Source organism: Bos indicus, chromosome 10 (genome assembly GCF_029378745.1).
Source record: "Bos indicus isolate NIAB-ARS_2022 breed Sahiwal x Tharparkar chromosome 10, NIAB-ARS_B.indTharparkar_mat_pri_1.0, whole genome shotgun sequence".
Classification (NCBI taxonomy): domain Eukaryota; kingdom Metazoa; phylum Chordata; class Mammalia; order Artiodactyla; family Bovidae; genus Bos; species Bos indicus.
The window spans coordinates 488,395-514,262 of NC_091769.1; the positions used below are offsets into that span (position 1 = coordinate 488,395).

The following is a 25,868-nucleotide window of genomic DNA, read 5'->3' on the forward strand; positions in this document are numbered from 1 at the left end:
CATGTAAAAATTGAATCCTTTTCTGATTTGACTGAATATCCAAAGATGCCATTCCTTTAGACTGGTTTTAGATATTTTGCCTATATTTAGTACCATTTAAGATACAAAACTCAGCAGTGGCCACAGGACTGGAAAAGGTCAGTTTTCATTCCAATCCCAAAGAAAGGCAATGCCAAAGAATGCTCAAAGTACTGCACAATTGCACTCATCTCACACGCTAGTAAAGTAATGCTCAAAATTCTCCAAGTCAGGCTTTAGCAATACATGAACCATGAACTTCCAGATGCTCAAGCTGGTTTTAGAAAAGGCAGAGGAACCAAATTGCTAACATCTGCTGGATTATCAAAAAAGCAAGAGAGTTCCAGAAAAACATCTATTTCTGCTTTACTGACTATGCCAAAGCCTTTGACTGTGTGGATCACAATAAACTGTGGAAAATTCTGAAAGAGATGGGAATACCAGACCACTAGCCTCTTGAGAAAGCTATATGCAGGTCAGGATGCAACAGTTAGAACTGGACATGGAACAATAGACTGGTTCCAAATAGGAAAAGGAGTGTGTCAAGGCTGTATATTGTCACCCTGCTTATTTAACTTATATGCAGAGTACATTATGAGAAACGCTGGGCTGGGAGAAACACAAGCTGGAATCAAGATTGCCAGGAGAAATATCAGTAACCTCAGATATGCAGATGACACCACCCTTATGGCAGAAAGTGAAGAGGAACTAAAAAGCCTCTTGATGAAAGTGAAAGTAGAGAGTGAAAAAGTTGGCTTAAAGCTCAACATTCAAAAAACTAAGATCATGGCATCTGGTCCCATCACTTCATGGCAAAGAGATGGGGAAACAGTGGAAATAGTGTCAGACTTTATTTTTCTGGGCTCCAAAATCACTGCAGATGGTGATTGCAGCCATGAAATTAAAAGATGCTTACTCCTTGGAAGGAAAGTTATGACCAACCTAGATAGCATATTCAATAGCAGAGACATTACTTTGCCAACAAAGATCTGTCTAGTCAAGGCTATGGTTTTTCCAGTAGTCATGTATGGATGTGAGAGTTGGACTGTGAAGAAGGCTGAGCGCTGAAGAATTGATGCTTTTGAACTGTGGTATTGGAGAAGACTCTTTAGAGTCCCTTGGACTGCAAGGAGATCCAACAAGTCCATTCAAAAGGAGATCAGTCCTGGGTGTTCATTTGAAGGACTGATGCTAAAGCTGAAACTCCAATACTTTGGTCACCTCATGTGACTCATTTCCAATGAGTCAACTCATTGAGTTGACTCAGTTGACTGATGCTGGGAGGGACTGGGGGCAGGAGGAGAGGGGGACGACAGAGGATGAGATGGCTGGATGGCATCACCAACTCGATGGACATGGGTTTGGGTGAACTCCGGGAGTTGGTGATGGACAGGGAGGCCTGGCGTGCTGCAATATATGGGGTCGCAAAGAGTAGGACACTACTGAGCGAGTGAACTGAACTGAAGCTATAAGATTTATGTAGTACATAAAGAACTGAAAAGCTCAATCAATGAATATAATGCACTATAAATCTTATTTAAATAGTGTAATTTAAATAGTGCTTGACTGAAAACTGGACAAAAATTAACATACTGAAAAAGTCAGAAAAGTTTTGTTTTTTAGTTTTTTTTCTCAGAAACAAATTCTGGAAATATGAGAAAGCATGACATGTGGGGGAAATAGCAATATACCTCAAATAGAAATTCTATTTCTCTCATAACCTACCATTTATTTTTAATAAATCAGGAATCATTATATATGTATGGATGTGTATGTGTGCACATATGCATAATATAAATTTTTTAAACCATTTATTTTTTAATTTTTTCAGGGTCTGTTTCACATCCTTATTCCTTAGGCTATAAATCACAGGGTTTAACATGGGAATCACAAGGGTGTAAAACAAAGAAGTCATTTTGTCTTGATCTAGAAAGTAGGAAGAACTTGGCCTGAAATACATAAAGAGCATTGTTCCCTGGAAAATCGCCACAGAAGTTAGGTGAGAGATCTAGGTAGAGAAAGCTCAGAACCCTGCTTTTGCAGAGTGGATCTTCAAGACTGACAGGATAATATAACAATAAGAGACAAGGACTCCTGAAATTTTACTCAGTTCAATGAAGCCAAAAACAGTGAATATCACTAACTCATTGACCTGTGTATCTGAGCAAGATAGAAACAGAAGAGGAGCAACATCACAAAAAATCTCATTTGACCCACAGAAACATAAGTGGAATGCTAATATCATGTGTATCAAAGTGTCTGCTATACTCACCAGATAAACCCCAGCCAGGAGCAGGGAGCACACCCTGCTGGACATGCTGACCACATAGAGCAAAGGGCTGCTGATGGCCTTGTACCAGTCATAGGCCATAACTGCCCAGCAGGAGACACTCAGAATCTGCAAAGGTATAGAGAACCAAAAGTTGCAGAGCACAGCCATAGAAGGGAGTTGATTTGTTCTTAGCAAATAGGCCCACCATCATCTTTGGGCCAACTGCTGTGGAAATGCTGAGGTCACTGAAGGAGAGGTGACTGAGGAAAAAGTACATGGGTGTGTGCAGCTGGGGATCCATTCTGATCAGGGTTATCATTCCAAGATTTGCCAGAAGAGTAATGAAATAAACAAGGAGAAATATGGTAAACAGAATCACTTTGGTCTCGGTGTTATCAGTAATTCCAAGAAAATGAATTCAGTTAAGAAGGAGCAATTCTCTGTGTCCATTCTTCTTTTTTTCTTGTGCAAAGTTTTGGAGAAAATAATCAAGAAAATGATACTTGCATGTGTAACACGATTTAGCATCTACAAAATGTCATAAGACAAAAATTTTTTTTCTGTTAAGTGTCTTTTTATACTCAGAAAACTGTTCAGTCATGCACCCACCCTTTAAAGAGACATGGCTCTCTATTCTGCAATAATAAAAAAGTACCTGAGAAAGACCTTTGAGAAATTGGATATAAATCTAGATGTCATTCATGAGGTTTGTTACTTTCTACAAGCTCTTCTCTGAGTGTTAGTTTCTTCATCCCAGGGAGTAGATTTAGAGAAATTTAACTCTTTACCTCTTGAGAAAAACCTAGAAGAGACAGCAGTGTTAGAGAGACCCAGACTGTAAGACATAGGACTAAGCATTTATGAGGGCTGAAAATAGTCACTTAGATACAAAAAATGATAACAATTTTTATGTTTCTCAAAAAAGCATGCTTGGTTTCAGAGAATTTGACTTAGTTCCAGAAACAGTGAGTATATCAATGACTAGTAATAAAAAATAATTATATTACTGGCTTTAGTTTATGTTATACTTAGTATTTGCTGAGACATGAATTAAATATTATTGACCTGGTTTTCTAGAAATTTATTCTTGCTTTCCCACAATGCTCATTACCTCTTTGTGGAGTGGTAGTTGTCAAAAGGTGAATCTCGTAATGAGTAGGGGAAAAAAAGAGCTAAAAGGAAGTGAAAACAACAGAATTTATTGTATAATTCACATTATTTTAGATTGTAAATGGCCTGTTAGTTACTAAAGTGGAAATAAGATGAGGAACAATAATGTTTCTAAAATGCATAGACTTTTCTCTTTGTAATATATGTGTCTGTGTATACATGTTAATATTTGTAAGAATAGAATGTAAGCAATGATATTTTTTCCCTCAGAACTAAGTAAACATGGCATGTAGTTCACATGGAGATGAATTTGTACATGTTTCTATTTTTATTGTGGTACCTACTCTATTTTAATAAAGCAAAACATACTTTAAATTCATGTATACATTTTTCCAATGATAAAAAGAGTAAATATTTCCTGTGAAGAAAGAGCAAAATAAAATAAACAATTGCATTATGGATATTAACAATGTCAGATTCTTGTAATTCTGATATCAAAATATTTCTAGCCATTGATTTCAGATTTTAATGAATAGGCAGGCACAAAATGGTTAATTTACAATTTTTTCCCTCAAAATGTTAAGTATTTTCTTCTATATTCTTTAAGTTAGGAACTGGAAACCTACCTGAGATGAGCAGGTCTTAGCTAGTTGAACAATAAGCACATGGCCTCTTATTTTACCAGGTACATTGGGACTGAAATCCCTGTGCTACTGCCCCTTTGCTTTGATGTTATGCAAACATTTCATTAATTATATTTCTGCTTCTGTATTTCCCCCTGAGAATTCATAAGCCACTTAGCACAGGCTGAGTTTTCATACTTTACTACTGTCATCAAACTGATCTATGGTAAAAAGAAAACTGGTTTGTTTTTTTTCATGTTATGTGCTTCACAGTTATCCTGAAATGGTTTTGTCCTTCTTTAGTTAAAGAGTAAACCTACTGAAACTCAAAAAGATCCTCCCTTCATTATTTCCATTTCCTTATATTCATTCATAGTGTTTTAGAGTCTCCTTCACATCTCATTTAAAGATATTACCACACACACATGTTTTTTTTTTTTTTTTTTTTTACTGAAATGCAATGTGTACATTATAGAATTCACCCTTCTAATGTATACAGTTCTTTGTTTTTACTATATTGTTAAGGTTCTTAGGTTATCACCAGTATTTACTTCCATAACATTTTCATCACTATGATAAGAAATCCATATTTATTAGCTGTCACTTTCCGTTCATTTCTCCCTGAGCCCTGGTAACTACTAATCTACTTTCTGATTCTTTGTGCTTTCAAATTCTTTGCCTCCTTTAAAACAGAATTATGCAACATACTTTTTTGTTTGTTTGTTAGTTTGCTTGGTTTTTTTTGTTGCTGTTGTTGTTGTTATTCTTTTCATCAGCCTTCTTGTCTTCACTGAAATATTTTCAAGGTTTATCTATATTGTATGCATTGCATATTTATCCTTCTTTGAATTTTTGCCATACTTCATCTGTTTTGACAAATAAAATTAGCAGAAATATTGTAAGTCACTTCTGGGTCTCATCTTGAAGAAGACAGTATGTGAAAGCCATGAATTACTGTGTAGAAATTCCAACTAGCCATCTGATTTTACAATGTGGCACATTCTGAGATTACATGAACTGAAAGGGGAGAATTTGGGTCCATCTTTCCAGACATTCTCATCTAGTGTCAATTATTAAAGAACTTGCAACCTAGCCCACCTTTCCACTGAATATTTCATGCAATCTCAGTAAATATGAGAAAGAACAAAATAAGGAGTCAGTGGTCATTCTCTTAAGTTATTTAGTTTTGAAATACAGTTTATGTAGGAAGAGATAACTAGAACAGTGTGAAAAAATAAATCAGAGAAACAAGCTTTTGAATATATATAAATGCATGTATATTCAAGGGTTTTCCAGGTGGCTCAGTAGAAAAGAATCTGACTGTCTAGCAGGAGATGTTTAGGAGTTCGATCCCTGGGTTGGGAAGATCCCCTGGAGTAGGAAATGGCAACCCACTCCAGTATTCTTGACTGGAAAATTTCTTGGGGAGGGGAGCCTGGCAGGTTACCATCCATGGGGTCGCAAAGAGTCAGACATGACTGAGCACGCATGGTCAGTGGTCATTCTCCTAAGTTATCTAGTTATGAAATGCAGTTAATGTAGCAAGAGATAAGTGGAACAGTGTGCAAAAATAAATCAGAGAAGCAAGCTTTTGAATATATATATAAATGCATGTATATTCAAGGGTTTTCCAGGTGGCTCAGTAGAAAAGAATCTGACTGTCTAGCAGGAGATGTTTAGGAGTTCGATCCCTGGGTTGGGAAGATCCCCTGGAGTAGGAAATGGCAACCCACTCCAGTATTCTTGACTGGAAAATTTCTTGGGGAGGGGGGCCTGGCAGGTTACCATCCATGGGGTCGCAAAGAGTCAGACATGACTGAGCACGCATGGTCAGTGGTCATTCTCCTAAGTTATCTAGTTATGAAATGCAGTTAATGTAGCAAGAGATAAGTGGAACAGTGTGCAAAAATGAATCAGAGAAGCAAGCTTTTGAATATATATATAAATGCATGTATATTTAAAGACTGAGGGAAAATGTTTGGAAACCATATAGATATAGATATGACAAAGAACTTGTGGCCAAAGTATATGAAGAATCCCCACAGACAGTAAGACAACAAACAACCTAATAAAAATTGAACAAAGAATTTGAACAAATTAAGTCTCATCAAGAAAATATATACAAAGAAACCCACTTCAGACCTAGAGACACAAACAGACTGAAAATGACGGGATGTAAAAAGATATTCCATGCAAATGAAAATCAAAAGAAAGCTGGAAAAGCAACATTCATATCAGACAAAATAGACTTTAAAATAAAGAATGTTTAAAGAGACAAGGAAAGACAATACACAATGACCAAGGTATCAGTCCATGAAGAAGACATAACAATTGTAAATATATATGCACCCAACACAGGAACACTTCAATATATAAGGCAAGTGCTAATATCTATAAAAGGGGAAATAGGCAGTAACACAACAACAGTGGGGAACTTTAACACTCAAATTACACCAATGGACAGATCACCCAGGCAGAAAATTAATAAGTAAACCAAGTCTTAAACGACACATTAGATTTGATATTTGTAGGACATTTCATCTGAAAGAAGCAGAATATACTTTCATCTCAAGTAAACATGGAACATTTTCCACAGTAGATCATATCATGGATCACAAACCAAGCCTTGGTAAATTTTTAAAAATTGAAATAATAACAAGCATCTGTTTCCAACAACAATATGAGAAATCCATTACAAGATAAAGCTGTAAAAAACACAAACATATGGAGGCTAAACAATATGGGACTAAACAACCAATGGATCACTGAAGAAAACAAAGAGGAAATCAAAAAATACCTAGAGACAAATGACAAGCAAAACATGACAATCCCAAACCTAAGGTTCTCAGCAAAAACAATTCTAAGAAGGAAGCTTATTGCAATACAGTCTTACCTCAGGAAACAAGAAAAATCACAAATAAACAACCTTACGTTACACTAAAGCAACTAGAGAAAGAATAAACAAAACCCAAAGTTAATAGAAGGAAGCAAAACATAAAGATCAGAGCATAAATAAATGAAAAATATAAAGAAAATAATAACAAAGGTCAGTGAAACTAAAAGCTGGTTCTTTGAGAATGTAAAGTTGATAAACCTTCAGTCAGACTCATCAAGAGAAGCAAAGAGAAGACTCGTCAATAAAATTAGAAATGAAAGACAAGAAGTAATAACTGACATTACAGATATTTTCCATCAGTCATTGGTGATATGTAAGGGATGTACTATGGAAAGAAGAAGGAAAGTTAGTGATGAGGACTGAAGTAGACAGCCTAGAATACATCAGAGTCTTTTGATATGCTGGTCCCTATTTTTGTGGAATTTCAAGAATTTTCGTGGAATTTCAAGAATTTTCATGGAACAGAAGAGTATCTCCATGCCATTGCCACAACTTGGATTTGAATTGTGAATTTCCTAAAAAAAGGATTCAGTTCTTCTTTAAGTTATCCAATTCCAGACAAGGAAGCCTATTATTAATCAAATGTTGTCTGCTGTAAATACTATTTTTGACTTCCATTTAATGGGCTTATTTTTTTCTTTTTTTCATATTAGATTTATTAGATCCAATAAAATGGACCAATATGCAGGTCAAATCAGTCTTTAGATGCTGTAATATACATCTTTCATTTGAATGGAGACAAATTAACTAGATTACATGTTTATTTACTACACAATACTTGCCAATCCACTGATGCCCTGTTTGTCTTAGAATTTAATTTTCAGACAATATTTTCAGTTAGGCTGCCTTTTATGAGCAACAGTTCTAAAAGAGTTTGGTGAATTGATAAAATATGATAGGAATAGAAACCTATACATCTTTTATATAAAATAAAAAATTTATAAATTTGTAGCTTTTTCCACAAGGAGAACTTTTCCTAACATGCCATAATGTCTCACAAATGCCCTCAAATTTTTTATCCCATGATGATTTTGTGGCTCATTTATTGCTAAACTGCTTAGTTCATTAATGTCTAATACTAGTACCAGGTTAAATTCATTAGTATAGAATCTATAAGATGTACTATAAATTATAAAAAACCTGAATTCTGAAAGATTGCTCAGTAAATCTTGGATTTACTTTAAGACAAAATCTTTAAGACATTGCATAATGTTTTAGTGAGACTGAAATAATGTTTGAATGACAAATAAATCAAAAATTAGCATAAGTAGAAAAGTCAAAAGGTTTTTCAAAAATAGTAAGTGCCATATTTAAACCCTGCCCACATACTAAGTATGAAATCTGAAGAAAACTGCAATATTTCTTAACAGCGGTGCTGTGCTTTGTCACTCAGCACAGGCTCCTCTCTCTTTGGGGATTCTCCAGGCAAGAATACTGGAGTGGATTGCCATTTCCTCCTCCAGTCTTAACAGTGGAGTTTAATACAAATAATTATTCATTTAGGAATTTGAGAAACTTGTTTCTCATGTGTCATGCCATATAATTTTAATTACACAATTACTATATGTGTGTGGTTTTGTGCACATGTGCACAATACAAATATTTAAAAATATAGCTTTCAATTTTACTAAGGCCTCTTTTACATCCTTGTTTCGTAGGCTAAATATAAGAGAATTTAGCAGGGGAATCACAAGAGTTTAAAACAAAGAGGTCATTTTGTCTTCACCTAGAGAGTAGGATGAACTTGGCCTGAAATACATAAAAAGCAAAGTTCCCTGGAAAAATCGCCACAGCAGTTAAATGGAAGGTGCAGGTGGAAAAAGCTTTGACTCTCCCCTCAGCAGAGTGGATCTTCAAGACTGAAAGGATGATATAAAAATAAAAGACAAGGACTCCTGAAATAGTTCTCAGTTCAATAAAAACCAAAACCACTAACCAAGTTAGTGAATATCACTAACTCATTGACCTGTGCACCTGAGCAAGAAAGGAAAAAAAGTGGAGGTAAATCACAGAAAAAATGGTTAATCTCATTTGACCCATAGAAACATAGAAAGAAAGAAAGTGAAGTCACTCAGTCATGTCCGACTCTTTGCGACCCCATAGACTGTAGCCTACCAGGCTCCTCTGTCCATGGGATTTTCCAGGCAATAGTACTGGAGTGGATTGCCATTTCCTTCTCCAGGGGATCTTCCCAACCCAGGGCTCAAACCCGGGTCTCCCGGACAGACGCTTTACCGTCTGAGCCACCAGGGAAGTGGAAACATAGTGGAATGCTAATGTCGTGTGTATCAGAGCATCTGCCATTCCTACGAGGTAAACCCCAGCCATGAGCAGGGAGCACACCCCGCTGGACATGCTGACCACATACAGCAAGGGGCTGCTGATGGCCTTGTACTGGTCATAGGCCATCACTGCCAGCAGGAGACACTCAGAATTTGCAAAGGTATAGAGCACCAATAATTGCAGAGCACAGCCATAGAAGGGAATTGATTTCTTCTTAGCAAATTGGTCCATCAGCATCTTTGGGCCAATGGCTGTGGAAAGACAGAGGTCATAGAAGGAGAGGCGGCTGAGGAAAAAGTACATGGATGTGTGCAGCTGGGGATCCATCCTAATCAGGGTTATCATTCCAAGATTTGCCAAAAGACTGATGAGATAAACAAGGAGAAACATGGTAAATAGGATCACTTTGTTCTCAGTGTTATCCCCTAGAAAGTGAAATCAGTCACAGAGGAGCAGTTCCTGTATCCATTCTTCTTAGTTCTTAGGTAAACTTTTGAGAAAATGATCAAGAAAATAATACATGGATGTGTACCACTTCTGCACATCTGCAAAATAATATAAAACAGGACAAAGTTTCTCTCTCTAATTGTCTTTTTTATACTTAGAAAATTATTCAGATCATGAATATCCACTCTTAAGGAAGGATAGTTATCTATTATGCAGCAACAAAAATTTTATAGGATAAACATTTGAGAAAGTTTTATATAAATCTAGATGTCATTCACGAGGTAAGTTACTTCCTACAAGCTCTTCTCTGAGCATTGCTCTCCTTATCTCAAGGAGTAAATTTACTAAATTTAACTCCCTTTACCTCTTCAAAATACTTTGGAAGAGACACCAGTGTTAGAGAGACCAGACCATAAGACATAGGACTAAGCATTCTTGATGCTTAAACATATTCACTTGGATGCAAAAAAATAATCACAATGTCTATGTTTCCTAAAAAATCATGACTGGCTTAAATGTGTCTGACCTAGTTCCAGAAACAGTGAGTGCATGAATTGTCAGCCACAAATTGGCCCTTGCCATGACTGCTTGCCATCTCTCTCTGTGTGTTGTGTGTGTCAGTTGCTTAGTTTTGTCCGACTCTTTGCAACCCCATAGACTGTAGCCCACCAGGCCCCTCCATCCATGGGATTCTCCAGGTAAGAACGCTGGAGCAGGTTGCCATTTCCTTCTCCAAAAGGAACTATAGAAAGAAAGAAAGTGAAGTCACTCAGTCGTGTCCGACTCTTTGCGACCCCATGGACTGTAGCCTATTAGGCCCCTCCATCCATGGAATTTTCCAGGCAAGAGTACCGCAGTCGGTTGCCATTTCCTTCTCCATCTCTCTCTAGAAGGATTAAATCATGTGTTGCTGCACCTGCTGACCTCCAACACCTCCTGGAGGCATTCAGGGTGGAGAGCAGAAATGAAGCACTCAGTGGCCAGGGAAAAACTGGCAGGACAGGCCATTGGATAGTTAGATATTCTCAGGAGCTGATTTCATGAGCCCAATTCTTGTATCTCCTCATAACTGCTAAGTCACTTCAGTTGTGTCTGACTCTGTGCGACCCCATAGACAGCAGCCCACCAGGCTTCCCCATCCCTGGGATTCTCCAGGCAAGAACACTGGAGTGGGTTGCCATTTCCTTCTCCAATGCATGAAAGTGAAAAGTGAAAGTGAAGTCGCTTAGTCGTGTCCGACTCTAGCGACCCCGTGGACTGCAGCCTACCAGGCTTCTCCGACCATGGGATTTTCTAGGCAAAAGTACTGGAGTGGGGTGCCATTGCCTTCTCCATCCTCATATCTAGAAAAGCACTAATATCCTTCGTGATGACGATTGTTTCTCCTGGCTAGCAGAATCTTCATGAGACCAGCAGAAACTTTCTATAAAACAATATGTGCTTGATTGCTTGTACTCTCCCTTTCCAAAATCATATATGTACTATCTTCTCCCCTTATCTCTCTGAAACAGTTTCTCGGAACTCTACAGGGTGCTATTTCCAAGGCTGCAGTCCTCATATTGCCTAAAATAAAACTTAACTTGCAACTCTCACCTTGTGCATTTTTTTAGTTCACGGAATGAATAATGATCATAATAAATAATTATGTTACTGATTTTAGTTTATCTTGTGTTTGGTATTTGGGGATATATAAGTTTTACTAACCTCTTGTCTAGAAATTTATTATTGCTTTCCCATAATGTCCATTATCTCTTTGAGGAATGGTATTTGTTAAAGGATGAATATGTTGACTGTTGGAAGAAAATAACTAAATAGAAGTGAAAAGGACAGAATTTATCACAAACATTTGCATCACTTTAGAGTTTAAATGCCTTTTTACATTATAAAATAGAAATGCAATGAAGAAAAATAAATATTTATAAAATACATAGATTTCTGTCTCTGTTACATATGTGTATTTATATATGTGCATGCATATATATTTTAATGTTTACAGGAATAGAATATAAGTTATGGAGTTTTTCTTTAGAACTAAGTAAATATGGCATATGGGCTTCCCTGTTGACTCAGTAGTAAAGTATCTGCCTATTAATTCAGGAGAACTGGGTTTGATTCCTGGGTCTGGAAGATATCCTGGAGAAAGAAATGACAACCCACTCTAGTATTCTTGCCTGGGAAATTTTATGGACAGAGTAGACTGGTAGGCTTCAGAGCAATTTTATGGACAGAGTAGACTGGCAGAGTTAGATATGACTTAGCGAATAAATAACAAAAATATAGAATATGGTTCACATGGAGATGAATTTGTGCATTTTTAAAAAATTTTATTGGGTTCCTACACTATTTTTTTTAATAAAACAGACCAAAGAAAACATACCTTAAATATATGTATACACTTGTCCAGTGATAAAAGAAGTAAAGACTTTCCTGTGAACCAAGAACATAATAAAATAAATGGACTGTTATATTGCGGTTAATAACAAGTGCAGACAGATTTTTTCAATTCCAAAAAAAAAAAATATTATTTCTAACCATTAAATGAAGGTTTCGATGCATAAATGCTTCACTTATAAATCTTTTTTTTTTTTCCTTAAAACTTAAGTATTTTCTCCCATATTCATTAAGTTAGGACCTGGAAACCTACCTGAGATGAGCAGGTCTTGTGTAGCTAAGCAATAGTCAGACGGCCTTTTTACCAGATACACCGGAGCTTAAATCCCTGTGGTGCTGCCCTTAGGCTTTGTGTTAGATAGACACTTTATTAATTATATTTTCAATTCTTTATATGCCCCTGTGAATTCAGAAACAACTTAGCAAAGGTTGAATTTTTATGCTTCACTATTGTCACCAAGCTGATCTACGGTAGGAAGGAAACTGCAGATTGCTTGCATGGTGTGTTTCACAGTTACCCTGAAACTATCTCCTCCTTCTCTAGTCAAAAAGGAAACCTCCTGACTCTCAAAAAGATCTATCCTTCATCATTTCCAACTCTTCTAGATGGTTCATTGTGTTTTTGAAACATTTTCCTTCATACCTCATTTAGAAATTATCAGATCAGATCAGATCAGTTGCTCAGTTGTTTCCGACTCTTTGTGACCCCATGAATCGCAGCACGCCAGGCCTCCCTGTCCATCACCAACTCCCAGAGTTCACCCAGACTCACATCCATCGAGTCAGTGATGCCATCCAGCCATCTCATCCTCTGTCGTCCCCTTCTCCTCCTGACCCCAATCCCTCCCAGCATCAGAGTCTTTTGCAATGAGTCAACTCTTCACATGAGGTGGCCAAAGTACTGGAGTTTCAGCTTTAGCACCATTCCTTCCAAAGAAATCCCAGGGCTGATCTCCTTCAGAATAGACTGGTTGGATCTCTTTGCAGTCCAAGGGACTCTCAGGAGTCTTCTCCAACACCACAGTTCAAAAGCATCAATTCTTCGGTGCTCAGCCTTCTTCAAGGTCCAACTCTCACATCCATACATGACCACAGGAAAAACCATAGCCTTGACTAGGCGAACCTTTGTTGGCAAAGTAATGTCTCTGGTTTTGAATATGCTATCTAGGTTGGTCATAACTTTCCTTCCAAGGAGTAAGCGTCTTTTAATTTCATGGCTGCAGTCACCATCTGTAGTGATTTTGGAGCCCCCAAAAATAAAGTCTGACACAGTTTCCACTGTTTCCCCATCTATTTCCCATGAAGTGGTGGGACTGGATGCCATGATCTTCGTTTTCTGAATGTTGAGCTTTAAGCCAACTTTTTATTCCAATTGTATTTTCTTTTATATTGAAATATAATGCATATGGGGTCTCAGGTGGCAGCAGTGGTAAAGAACCCACCTGCCAAGGCAGAGGACATAACAGATATGGGTTCAACCCCTAGGTTAGGAAGATCCCCTGGAGGAGGGTATGGCAACCCACCCCAGTATTCTTGCCTGGAGAATCCCATGGACAGAATAGCCTTGTGGGCTATGCAGTCCCTGGGATTGCAAAGAGTTGGACAGGACTGAAGTGACTTTGCATGCATGCATAATGCATATTCATTACAAATGCATAAAATTCACCCTTCTAACATATACATTTTTTTTTGTTGTTTTTACTATGTTAACAAGGTTGTTCAGTTATCACCACTATCCACCTCCAGAATAGTTTCATCAGTCCAATAAGAAACCCACCTTATTAACTCTTAATAATCTCCTAATTACTAATCTCACTAATCTCCCCTCACTTCCCCTACCCTGGGAACCACTAATCTGCATTCTAATTCTCTGTGGTTTCCTATTCTTGGCCTTGCACATAAACAGAATCATGCAATATGTGTGTGTGTGTGTGTGTGTGTGTGAGTGTGTTTTCTATCAGACATTTTTTCTTCAGTGAAATCTTATCAAGGTTCATCCATGTTGTGTATGTGTCAGAATCCTGTTTCATTAAATGATCTAACAATATTTCATTTTACAGATATAATACATATTATTGATCTATTGTTCAGTTGACAAACATTGGGCTATTTCTACTCTTAATCTATTATGAAAAATGATGCTATGTCATTCTTGTCAATATGTCCTTTCAAGGCAATATTTCCTTCATCACCAAACTACTTATATTCCTGTCTTCCAACCATCTACTCAGAGATATCTAATTGACTTTATGACTCCTTCACATCCTCTAAACAGTGCATACTTTTCTGAGTTATGTTTATTTTATTCATTTTATTTTTTTAATATAAATTTATTTATTTTAATTGGAGGCTAATTATTTTATTCAATTTAGAATCACTCTACTACATTTAAGGCCTCAGGAATTATAGAAATGTTTATTTTGTATTTTCTAAACTCTGTAGTATGAGGATTTGAAAAGATAATGCTTTCTAGATATTTATCATTAAGTATTTCTACTAAAGTGGAAAATGATGTACAAGGAATAGAAATGTATGTGCTTTGGGGACTTTTCTATGAATAGAGCCCATATATGTCCTTACCTGATGGCTCAGATGGTAAAGAATCTGCTTGCAATGCAGAAGACCAGAGTTCAATCCCTGGGTTAGAAAGATCCCCTGGAGAAGGGGATGGCCACACACACTCCAGTATTCTTGCCTGGAGAATTCCATGGACAGAGGAGCCTAGTGGGCTCAAATAATTGGACACAACTGAGAGACTAACACACACACATATACAAAGATGACTCATCTAAAACATTATGCATGGTGATGAGTTTTCTGCATCAGCGGAGTTCCATTCTTTTGCTTTAAATATCTTGTTTGCTGTTATCCATATTAGGTATTTGCAAACTAAACACCAGAATTTGCATTTTCATGATGTCACATCATCCTGAGCAGAAACCAGTGAAATTCTCCATTCTCCTAAAACTTGGTCTACATCTTGCTATCTGGTAATACAGAGTTCCTTCATGAGGTCTCAGAACTCATCTTCCTTTCATAATGACCTGAATGACCAAAATGTCAGGCACTCTGCCTGTATATGTGTGCTATTTAAGAAGTGCTTCATAAAGGCACTTTGTGTATGTATATGCACAACAAAAGTAAGAAGAGACTACACACCTGATCACAGATTTAATCATAATAGCATTGAAAAACTATTAATAAGCAAATCAGTAACTAGATATTAACAATGAACTAATGATAGTTTGGGAAGAATAAAGCAGATTGTACACACTTTTCACATATTTTCCTTAGAGATATAGTACCTCTTTATCTTTCATTTGAATTTTTGCCATACTCTGCCTACTTTGATGAACAAAAATGGTCAGAAATATTGTAAGTCACTTCTGAGTCTAGCCTTTAAGAAGACAGTATCTGAAAGTCATGGCCTATAGTACAGAAAGTCTGAAAAATCATCTGAATAACAGATTTGACAAGTTCTGAGAAAACATGGACTGGGAAGGGGAGAATTTTGAGTTCATTTTGCTAGTCATTTACATCCTGTGCAGTTATGAAAGACCTTGCAACCTAACCCATCTTTCCATGAATATTTCATGCATCCTCAGTTAACATGAGAAATAAAGCAAGATAATGAATCAATTTCCATTCTTTTAAGTCATTTAGGTTTGAAATACAGTTTTATGAAGTAAGAGATAACAGGAACTGAATGGGAAAATAAATCAGAGAAAAACAAAATTTAAATGTGTTGTGCTGTGCTTAGTCACTCAGTCATGTCTGACTCTCTGTAGTACCATGGACTGTAGCCCACCAGGCTCCTCTGTCCATGGGATTCTCCAGGCAAGAATACTGGAGTGGGTAGCCATTCCCTTATCCAGGGGATCTTCCCACCCAGGAATTGAACCAGGGTCTCCTGTGTGGCAGGTAGATTCTTTACCATCTGAGCTACCAAGGAAGTATATATATATCCATACAAATATATATATATATATTTACAAATATATATATATATACTATATATAGTATATATATATATATATACTATATATACTATGAGCTACCAAGGAAGTATATATATATCCATACAAATATATATATATATATTTACAAATATATATATATATACAAATATATCCATACAAGTATATATATATCCATACAAATATATATATATATATCCATACAAATATATATATATATACACACACATACAGATTGATGAAAATCTTTGAAAACCATATATTTATCTGACAGATAAATATGTCAGATTTATACATATATAAATATATATATATATATACATATATACATATATGTATATGTATGGAACATATACATATGCTTTTGGAGCATAGCTCCATGGATGGGCCCAAAGATCTTCATATTGAATGAAACAAGTCAGACAGAGAAAGTTAAATATCATCAGATAACATTTACATGTGAAATCTAGAATATGGTACAAGCTAACATTTTTACAAAACAGAAACAGAGTCACAGATGTTTGTGTTCCTTTTCTGATTGCTTCTTTTATTTGTTTCTTGCTCTTATCTACATTATTTTCTCTAAGACTAGGAAATTCAGCAGGTTAAAATTCATTTAATTAGTCCATTTTTAACTTGGGGGAAATGATACCTAGTGAAAATTTTTGTTGATTTTTAATTGTTATTCCCATTCTTGGTGTAATAATCCCAAATGTTGTTTATTACTATCACTAAGTCAAGTCTGACTCTTTTGTGGCCCCATGGACGGTAGCCCACCAGGCTCCTCTGTCTGTGGGATTTCCCAAGCAAGAATACTGAAGTGGATTGCCTTTTTCTTCTCCAGGGGATCTTCTCCCAATTATCAAACCTGTGTCTCCTGCATTGGTAGGCAGATTCTTTACCACTGAGCCACTAGGGAAGCCAAACCACACCAATATTAAGGTATCAAATACAGTACTCTATGGAGATATTTTTGAGGCAAAGATCAAACCACATAACTAATCATTAATAATTTCTCACTAAAATCAAGAAACTGATACATTTGCATTACAAAAGAGTTTTACTATCTTTATTTACTTCACTGTCACACATATAGTATACATAGAACTGTTTTAGTCATCTCATTCTATTCCTATTCATTTTAACTTTCCCTCAGCTACATCCTTGTCTTCTGGGATGCAAAAATCCCTTGGGTTGTATTTCATTCATCCAGAATCCGGCTTTAGCTTTTTAACAGTGCTGCTGTGAAGACCATGTCAACCAACACTTTCCAATCTACTCTCACCCAACAATTTACACCTGAGTTTGGGCAGCTAATTTATTATTTTAAGTTGGATAACATAAAATATCTCCCAATGGGATCTATGTTTCATTAAAGATGGAGATCTTAAATAATCGAAAAACATGTCTTTAGAAGAAAATGTCTTCCTCATACATAAGCAAGTGGGAAAAAGTCTCTAGGATTTTCCTGGTACTCCTGGTAACATTAAGACAGTTCTCTGTTGGCAAATGTGTACCAAGGAAATTACTTTTTTCAGAACATTGTTTCTGTTCCTCAAACCTGGAGTACTATGACACAGAATTCATTGGATGAAACAGTACTAAATACATTATGTCTCACTACAGCTAAGAGAATGACAGGGAAAGCCAGTGTATGAATAAGGACAGTGTTTTTCTATAAGCAAGGCAGCACTTCTAATAACATAAAGACGCATACTGTACTGAGATACGCTGTGGAATTATGCACTGCACTAAAATCACATATGTACACTGAACATTCATTTTGTACAATAGGCCTTTAGATTAAAAAACTACAAATAAGGTTTCTTACCATTTCTCATTGAATATGCTTTGCTTATGGAAAATCAGAGTTTAATATACATAGAGTTTCACCTAAAAAAAGTACACTGAAAAATATATTTTCAGAAATGAAACTATAAACAAACCAAAGAAAAAATTAGTGTTATCTTGGCAATTTTCCCCACATCCATCACAAATTAGTGTTCAGTACAATATATTAGAGCTTCCCCTGTGGCTCAGTTGGTAAAGAATCTGCCTGCAATGTGGGAGACCTGGTTTCAATCCCTGGGTTGGGAAAATCTGCTGGAGAAGGGAAAAGCTACCCATCCAGTACTCTGGCCTGGAGAATTCCATGGATTGTATAGTTCATGGGGTCACAAAGAGTCAGACACGACTGAACGACTTTCACAATATGTGACTTAGTTTGTGTATTTTTGAGGTATATACCAGGGAAATCATATTGCCTTTACACTATTATGTCTGGCTTCTTTCATTCAGTATTATGTTTGTGAACTACATTGCAGTCTACTTTTTCAACGTGCAATCTTACCATAAAGTTATCTATCTAATCCAGAGCAGGAGTCAACAAACTTGATCCATGATATTTTACCTAAGCTGAGACACGCCATTTCTATGTGTATCACAGATGGTTGCTTTTGGGATACAGCAAAAAAAAAACTGTTTAGGTGTGGCTAAGAATTTACGGCCTAAAAAGCCTAAAATATACACTTTTAAAACATTAAAGACAAGCTTGTCAAGTCCTATACTAATGTACTGGGAAGAAGTTGAGTTATTTTCAGTGTTATAGTATTTCAAATACTACTATGGTGAATATTTCTGTACATGTCTTTTAGTGAAGATATTCATTCTTTCCTCTTGGGCATAATTCCAGGCATGGTATTTTTGGTCCTAGGACATTTGTACAGCCAACTATAGAAGAGTCAGCCATGGAGTTTTACCAAGTGCTGTGGCAATTTTCCATCTACTGTCAATGTGTGAAGGCCATGGTGCTTCACAACTTTACCAGTAGTTGATATTTCAATTGCTTATGTTTTGCCATTCTGTACATGATAAAATATGACTTTAGTTTTTGTTTCAGTTTTATTTACCTGAACACTAGTAAGGTTGAATATCTACTTCTATGAGGAATATATGAGATTCTGAATTTTAATAACAGGCCACAAAATTCTTTGTTTGAAAATGAAGTGCCCAAGTCCAAGAAACCCAGAGAGTCCCAAACAGGATAAACCCAAGGCGAAACACCCAAGACACATATTAATCAAATTAACAAAGATCAAACACAAAGAACAAATATTAAAAGCAGCAACAGAAAAACAACAAATAACACACAAGGGAATTCCCATAAGGCTAACAGCTGATCTTTCAATAGAAACTCTTCAGACCAGAAAGGAATGGCAAGACATACTTAAAGTGATGAAAGAAAATAACCTACAGCCCAGATTACTGTACCCAGCAAGGATCTTATTCAAATATGAAGGAAAAATCAAAAGCTTTACAGACAAGCAAAAGCTGAGAGAATTCAGCACAACCAAACCAGCTCTCCAGCAAATACTAAAGGATCTTCTCTAGACAGGAAACACATAAAGGGTGTATAAACTCGAACCCAAAACAATAAGTAAAGGACAATGGGATCATACTTATCAATAATTACCTTAAATGTAAATTGGTTGAATGCCCCAACCAAAAGACAAAGATGGCTGAATGGATACAAAAACAAGACCCATACATATGTTGTCTACAAGAGACCCACCTCAAAAAAAGGGACACATACAGACTGGAAGTGAAGGGCTGGAAAAAGATATTCCATGCAAATAGAGACCAAAAGAAAGCAGGAATAGCGATACTCATATCAGATAAAATAGACTTTAAAACAAAGGCTGTGAAAAGAGACAAAGAAGGACACTACATAATGATCAAAGGATCAATCCAAGAAGAAGATATAACAATTATAAATATATATGCACCCAACATAGGAGCACTGCAATATACAAGACAAATGCTAACAAGTATTAAAGGGGAAATTAACAATAACACAATAATAGTGGGAGACTTTAATACCCCACTCACACCTATGGATAGATCAACTAAAAGAAAATTAAGGAAACACAAACTTTAAATGATACACTAGACCAGTTAGACCTAATTGATATCTATAGGACATTTCACGCAAAAACAATGAATTTCACCTTTTTCTCAAGTGCACATGGAACCTTCCCCAGGACAGATCATATCCTAGGCCACAAATTTAGCCTTGGTAAATTCGAAAAAATTGAAACCATTTCAAACATTTTTTCTGACCACAATGCAGTAAGATTAGATCTCAATTACAGGAGAAAAACTATTTAAAATTCCAACATATGGAGGCTGAACAACATGCTGCTGAATAACCAACAAATCACAGAAGAAATCAAACTATGCATAGAAACGAATGAAAATGAAAACACAACAACTCAAAACCTATGGGACACTGTAAAAGCAGTGCTAAGGGGAAGGTTCATAGCAATACAGGCTTACCTCAAGAAACAAGTCAAATAAATAACCTAGCTCTACACCTAAAGCAACTAGAAAAGGAAGAAATGAAGAACCCCAGGGTTAGTAGAAGGAAAGAAATCTTAAAAACTAGGGCAGAAATAAATGCAAAAGAAACAAAAGAGACCATAGCAAAAATCAACAAAGCCAAAAGCTGGTTCTTTGAGAAGATAAATAAAATTGACAAACCATTAGCCAGACTCATCAAGAAACAAAGGGAGAAAAGTCAAATCAACAAAATTAGAAATGAAAATGGAGAGGTCACAACAGACAACACAGAAGTACAAAGTATCATGAGACTACTATCAGCAATTATATGCCAATAAAATGGACAACTTGGAAGAACTGGACAAATTCTTAGAAAAATACCACTTTCCAAAACTGAACCAGGAAGAAATAGAAAATCTTAACAGACCCATCACAAGCACAGAAATTGAAACTGTAATCGGAAATCTTCCAACAAACAAAAGCCCAGGTCCAGACAGCTTCACAGCTGAATTCTACCAAAAATTTAGAGAAGAGCTAACACCTAACCTACTCAAACTCTTCCAGAAAATGGCAGAGGAAGGTAAACTGCTAAACTCATTCTATGAGGCCACCATCACCCTACTACCAAAACCTGACAAAGATGTCACAAAAAAAGAAAACTACAGGCCAATATCACTGATGAACATAGATGCAAAAATCCTTCACAAAATTCTAGCAATCAGAATCCAACAACACATTAAAAAGATAATACATCATGACCAAGTGGGCTTTATCCCAGGGATGCAAGGATTCTTCAATATCCACAAATCAATCAACATAATACACCACATTAACAAATTGAAAAATAAAAGCCATATGATTATCTCAATAGATGCAGAGAAAGCCTTTGACAAAATTCAACATTAATTTATGATAAAAACCCTCCAGAAAGCAGGAATAGAAGGAACATACCTCAACATAATAAAAGCTATATATAACAAACCCACAGCAAACATTATCCTCAATGGTGAAAAACTGAAAGCATTTCCCCCAAAGTCAGGAACAAGACAAGGGTGCCCACTTTCACCACTACTATTCAACATAGTTTTGGAAGTTTTGGCCACAGCAATCAGTGCAGAAAAAGAAATAAAAGGAATCCAAATTGGAAAAGAAGAAGTTAAACTCTTACTGTTTGCAGATGACATGATCCTCTACATAGAAAACCCTAAAGACTCCACCAGAAAATTACTAGACACAATCAATGAATATAATAAAGTTGCAGGATATAAAATCAACACAGAAAAAACACCTTGCATTCCTATACACTAATAATGAGAAAATAGAAAGAGAAATTAAGGAAACAATTCCATTCACCATTGCAACGAAAAAAATAAAATACTTAGGAATATATCTACCGAAAGAAACTAAATACCTATATATAGAAAACTATAAGACACTGGTGAAAGCAATCAAAGAGGACACAAATAGATGGAGAAATATACCGTGTTCATGGATTGGAAGAATCAATATTGTGAAAATGAGTGTACTACCCAAAGCAATCTAGAATCAATGTAATCCCTATCAAGCTACCAACAGTATTTTTCACCGAACTAGAACAAATAATTTCACAATTTGTATGGAAATACAAAAAACCTCGAATAGCCAAAGCAATCTTGAGAAAGAAGAATGGAACTGGAGGAATCAACCTGCCTGACTTCAGGCTCTACTACAAAGGTACAGTCATCAAGACAGTATGGTACTGGCACAAAGACAGAAATATAGATCAATGGAACAAAATAGAAAGCCCAGAGATAAATCCACGCACCTATGGACACCTTATCTTCAACAAAGGAAGCAAGACTATACAATGGAGAAAAGATAATCTCTTTAACAAGTGGTGCTGGGAAAACTGGTCAACCACTTGTAAAAGAATGAAACTAGAACACTTTCTAACACCATACACAAAAATAAACTCAAAATGGATTAAAGATCTCAATGTAAGACCAGAAACTATAAAACTCCTAGAGGAGAACATAGGCAAAACACTCTCAGACATAAATCACAGCAGGATCCTCTATGACCCATCTCCCAGAATATTGGAAATAAAAGCAAAAATAAGCAAATGGGACCTAATAAACTTAAAAGCTTTTGCACAACAAAGGAAACTATTAGCAAGGTGAAAAGACAGCCTTCAGAATGGGAGAAAATAATAGCAAATGAAGCAACTGACAAAGAATTAATCTCAAAAACATACAAGCAACTCCTGCAGCTCAATTCCAGAAAAAGAAATGACCCAATTAAAAAATGGGCCAAAGAACTAAATAGACATTTCTCCAAAGAAGACATACAGATGGCTAACAAACACATGAAAAGATGCTCAACATCACTCATTATTAGAGAAATGCAAATCAAATCCACAATGAGGTACCATTTCATGCCAGTCAGAATGGCTGCTATCCAAAAGTCTAGAAGCAATAAATTCTGGAGAGTGTGTGGAGAAAAGGGAATCCTCTTACCCTGTTGGTGGGAATGCAAACTAGTACAGCTACTATGGAGAACAGTGTGGAGATTCCTTAAAAAACTGGAAATAGAACTGTCATACGACCCAGCAATCCCACTGCTGGGCATACACACTGAGGAAACCAGAATTGAAAGAGACACATGTCCCCCAATGTTCATCGCAGCACTATTTATAATAGCCAGGACATGGAAACAACCTAGATGTCCATCGGTAGATGAATGGATAAGAAAGCAGTGGTACATATACGCAATGGAATATTACTCAGCCATTAAAAAGAATACATTTGAATCAGTTCTAATGAGGTGGATGAAACTGGAGCCTATTATACAGAGTGAAGTAAGCCAGAAAGAAAAACACCAATACAGTATACTAATGCATATATATGGAATTTAGAAAGATGGTAACAATAACCCTGTATGCAAGACAGCAAAAGAGACATGGGGAGGGAGGTGGGAGGGAGGTTCAGGATGGGGAACACGTGTACACCCGTGGCAGATTCATGTCGATGTATGGCAAATCCAATACAATATTGTAAATTAATTGGCCTCCAATTAAAATAAATAAATTTATATTTTTAAAAAGAGCTTTCTTCTTTTTAATGTGTGTTTTTTAATATACTAATAAACAGGAAAATATAAAAATTTAAAAATTCTTACGTGAAATGAACTTGGAATCTTTGCACTCATTCTTCAGTATTTTCTTAGATGAATTCCAAGAAGCAAAAATTCTGAGTCAATGGATATTTACTTCTTTTTATAGAATTTGTACTTACTGCCAGGTGGCTTGTTTCATGCTTTTCTTTATATTTAATAATGTTCAAATATTTTCTTCAGATCAATTTTCTCTATACTATGTTCTTTATGACTGAATAATTATTGATACATCAAATTGCACTTAATACTTCTCTATTGTTGGACATCTTGGCTCTTTCTGATTTGAGACAAATTTCCATAATGCTTTAATAAATCACATTGTGGATCATTAGTTTGTGGGAAAATATTGACCTCATAAAAGCAGTGATTTAGGAAAATTAGTCAGGAACTAGATATCTATTGAAAGCATTGAATCAAATCTAACACCATACTAAAAGGATAATACATCATGACCAAGAAGAGTTTGTCTAAGGGGTGCAAAGTTAGTTTAGCATTTGAAAAACCAATCAATGAAAATTACCCTATTAAAAAACTAAAAAAGGAAAACAATACCATCATCTCAATAGATGAAGAAAAGGAGCTTGAAAAATACCCAGCATTGATCCTGATAAAAAAAACACTCCTTCAAAAACTAGGGATAGAAGAAATAGCCTCAACTTGTTAAAAGGTTTCTATGAAAACTGTACTGCTAACACCATCCTGTTCAAAGATGAAATTCTTCCTACCAAGATGAGGAAACAGGCAAAGATGTCTACTCTCATCACTTCCATTTAACATTGTACTGAAGGTTTTCACCAGCCCACCAGGCAAGAAATAGAAATAAAGAATATCCTGATTGGAGATGTAGAAGTAAAATTGTCTTTAATCACAGATAACGTGATCATCTATAGAAAATCATATGAAATCTATATATCTATGTATTTACTAGAGCTAATAAGTAGTTTAGCAAGGTTGGAAAATATAAAATCAATATACAAGCAACAAACAACTGGAAGTTTAGAATAACAATACCATTTATGATCACATAAAACATGAATTACTTAAGAGATAAATATAAGGAAAAAATGTGAAAGACCTGTGTTCTACTAACTACAAAATATAATGAGAGAAATTATTCTTAAATGGAGATAGATGGCATGTTTATAGATAAACATGGATAAAATATCAATTCTCTCCAATTTCTATATAGATTTAATGCAATCCCAATTAAAATCTCAGCAGACTCCTTGGTAGATGTTGACAGCTAATTCTAAAATTCATGTTGAAATGCACAGGACATAGAACACTCAATACAACTTTGAAAAAAAACAAAGTGGGCTAACTTACACCATCTGACTTCAGGTTTTAGTATAAAGCTACACTGATCAATTTGCGACATTAGAATCAAGAAAGACAAATAGATCAGTAGTAGAACAGAAGAGAGAATCTAGCAGTAGACCCACACACATATGCCTAATTGATTTCAACAAAGATGCAAAGGTAATTTGAAAGTATGAGGTTAGAGTAAATTATTTTGTATAAGATGCAGCCTTTAAATTTTGCTATAAAAATACATATGTCAGCATAGTAGGATATCCATAATGTATTGAGAAAAAACTGCAAGGTCTAAAACAGTTTGGCAAACTATTATTCTATTTTTGAATAGGATCTGTATTTTTTCAAAAGGATACACACAGATAAATACATGAATTCACACACAATAAAAGTGATTGTTAATAGTAGGAGCTTGAAATTGCTTATAATTTTAGTTTAGCTTTCAATGTTTATGCTTCTATTTTATTTACTTATAATAGATATACACTGTAATAAAAAACAGAACTAACTCTTCTTTGCAGCATGTGGGATCTATTTCCCATCTATGGATCAAACCTGGTCTCTCTGCATTAGGATCGCAAAGTCTTAGCCACTGAACTACCAGGAAAGTCCCTTGTGCAAATTATTAACTTCATTTTATCTCAGTTTTCTCTTTTAAAAATTGTAGATAAGAGAACTTGGGCTTCCCTGGTGGTTCAGACAGTAAAGAATCTACCTGCAATGCAGGAGACCAGGTTTGATCGCTGGGTTGGGAAGATGCCCTGGAGAAGGAAATGGCTACCCACTCCAGCATTCTTGCCTGCAGAATTTCATGGACTGAGGAGCCTGGTGGGCTATGGGGTCACAAAGAGTCGGACACGACAGAGTGACTAACACACAGACAAGAGAACTTACCTCAGAGAGTTGTTGTTGGTAAATGAGTACTACTGAAAAATATTAGAATATTTTTGGAACATAGTAAGCACTCAATGGATGTTAGCTATATAATTACAATGATTGTTTTTATCACCATCACAACCTCAAAACCAAGTCTCAGTTATATGTAT

At 35.9% G+C, this 25,868-nt stretch overlaps 1 long non-coding RNA gene across 1 annotated transcript in view; it reads right to left on the reverse strand.

Annotated features, from left to right (window-relative positions):
• Window positions 1-25,868, reverse strand: part of LOC139185177 (uncharacterized) — a 56,962-nt gene that overhangs the window by 12,668 nt on the left and 18,426 nt on the right. Inside the window, exons 3-5 of the long non-coding RNA XR_011568693.1 lie at window positions 12,027-12,076; window positions 2,946-3,092; window positions 2,291-2,416 (exon numbers count right to left, since the gene is read on the reverse strand). This is a non-coding gene — a long non-coding RNA (uncharacterized lncRNA). The remainder of the gene's footprint in view (window positions 1-2,290; window positions 2,417-2,945; window positions 3,093-12,026; window positions 12,077-25,868) is intronic.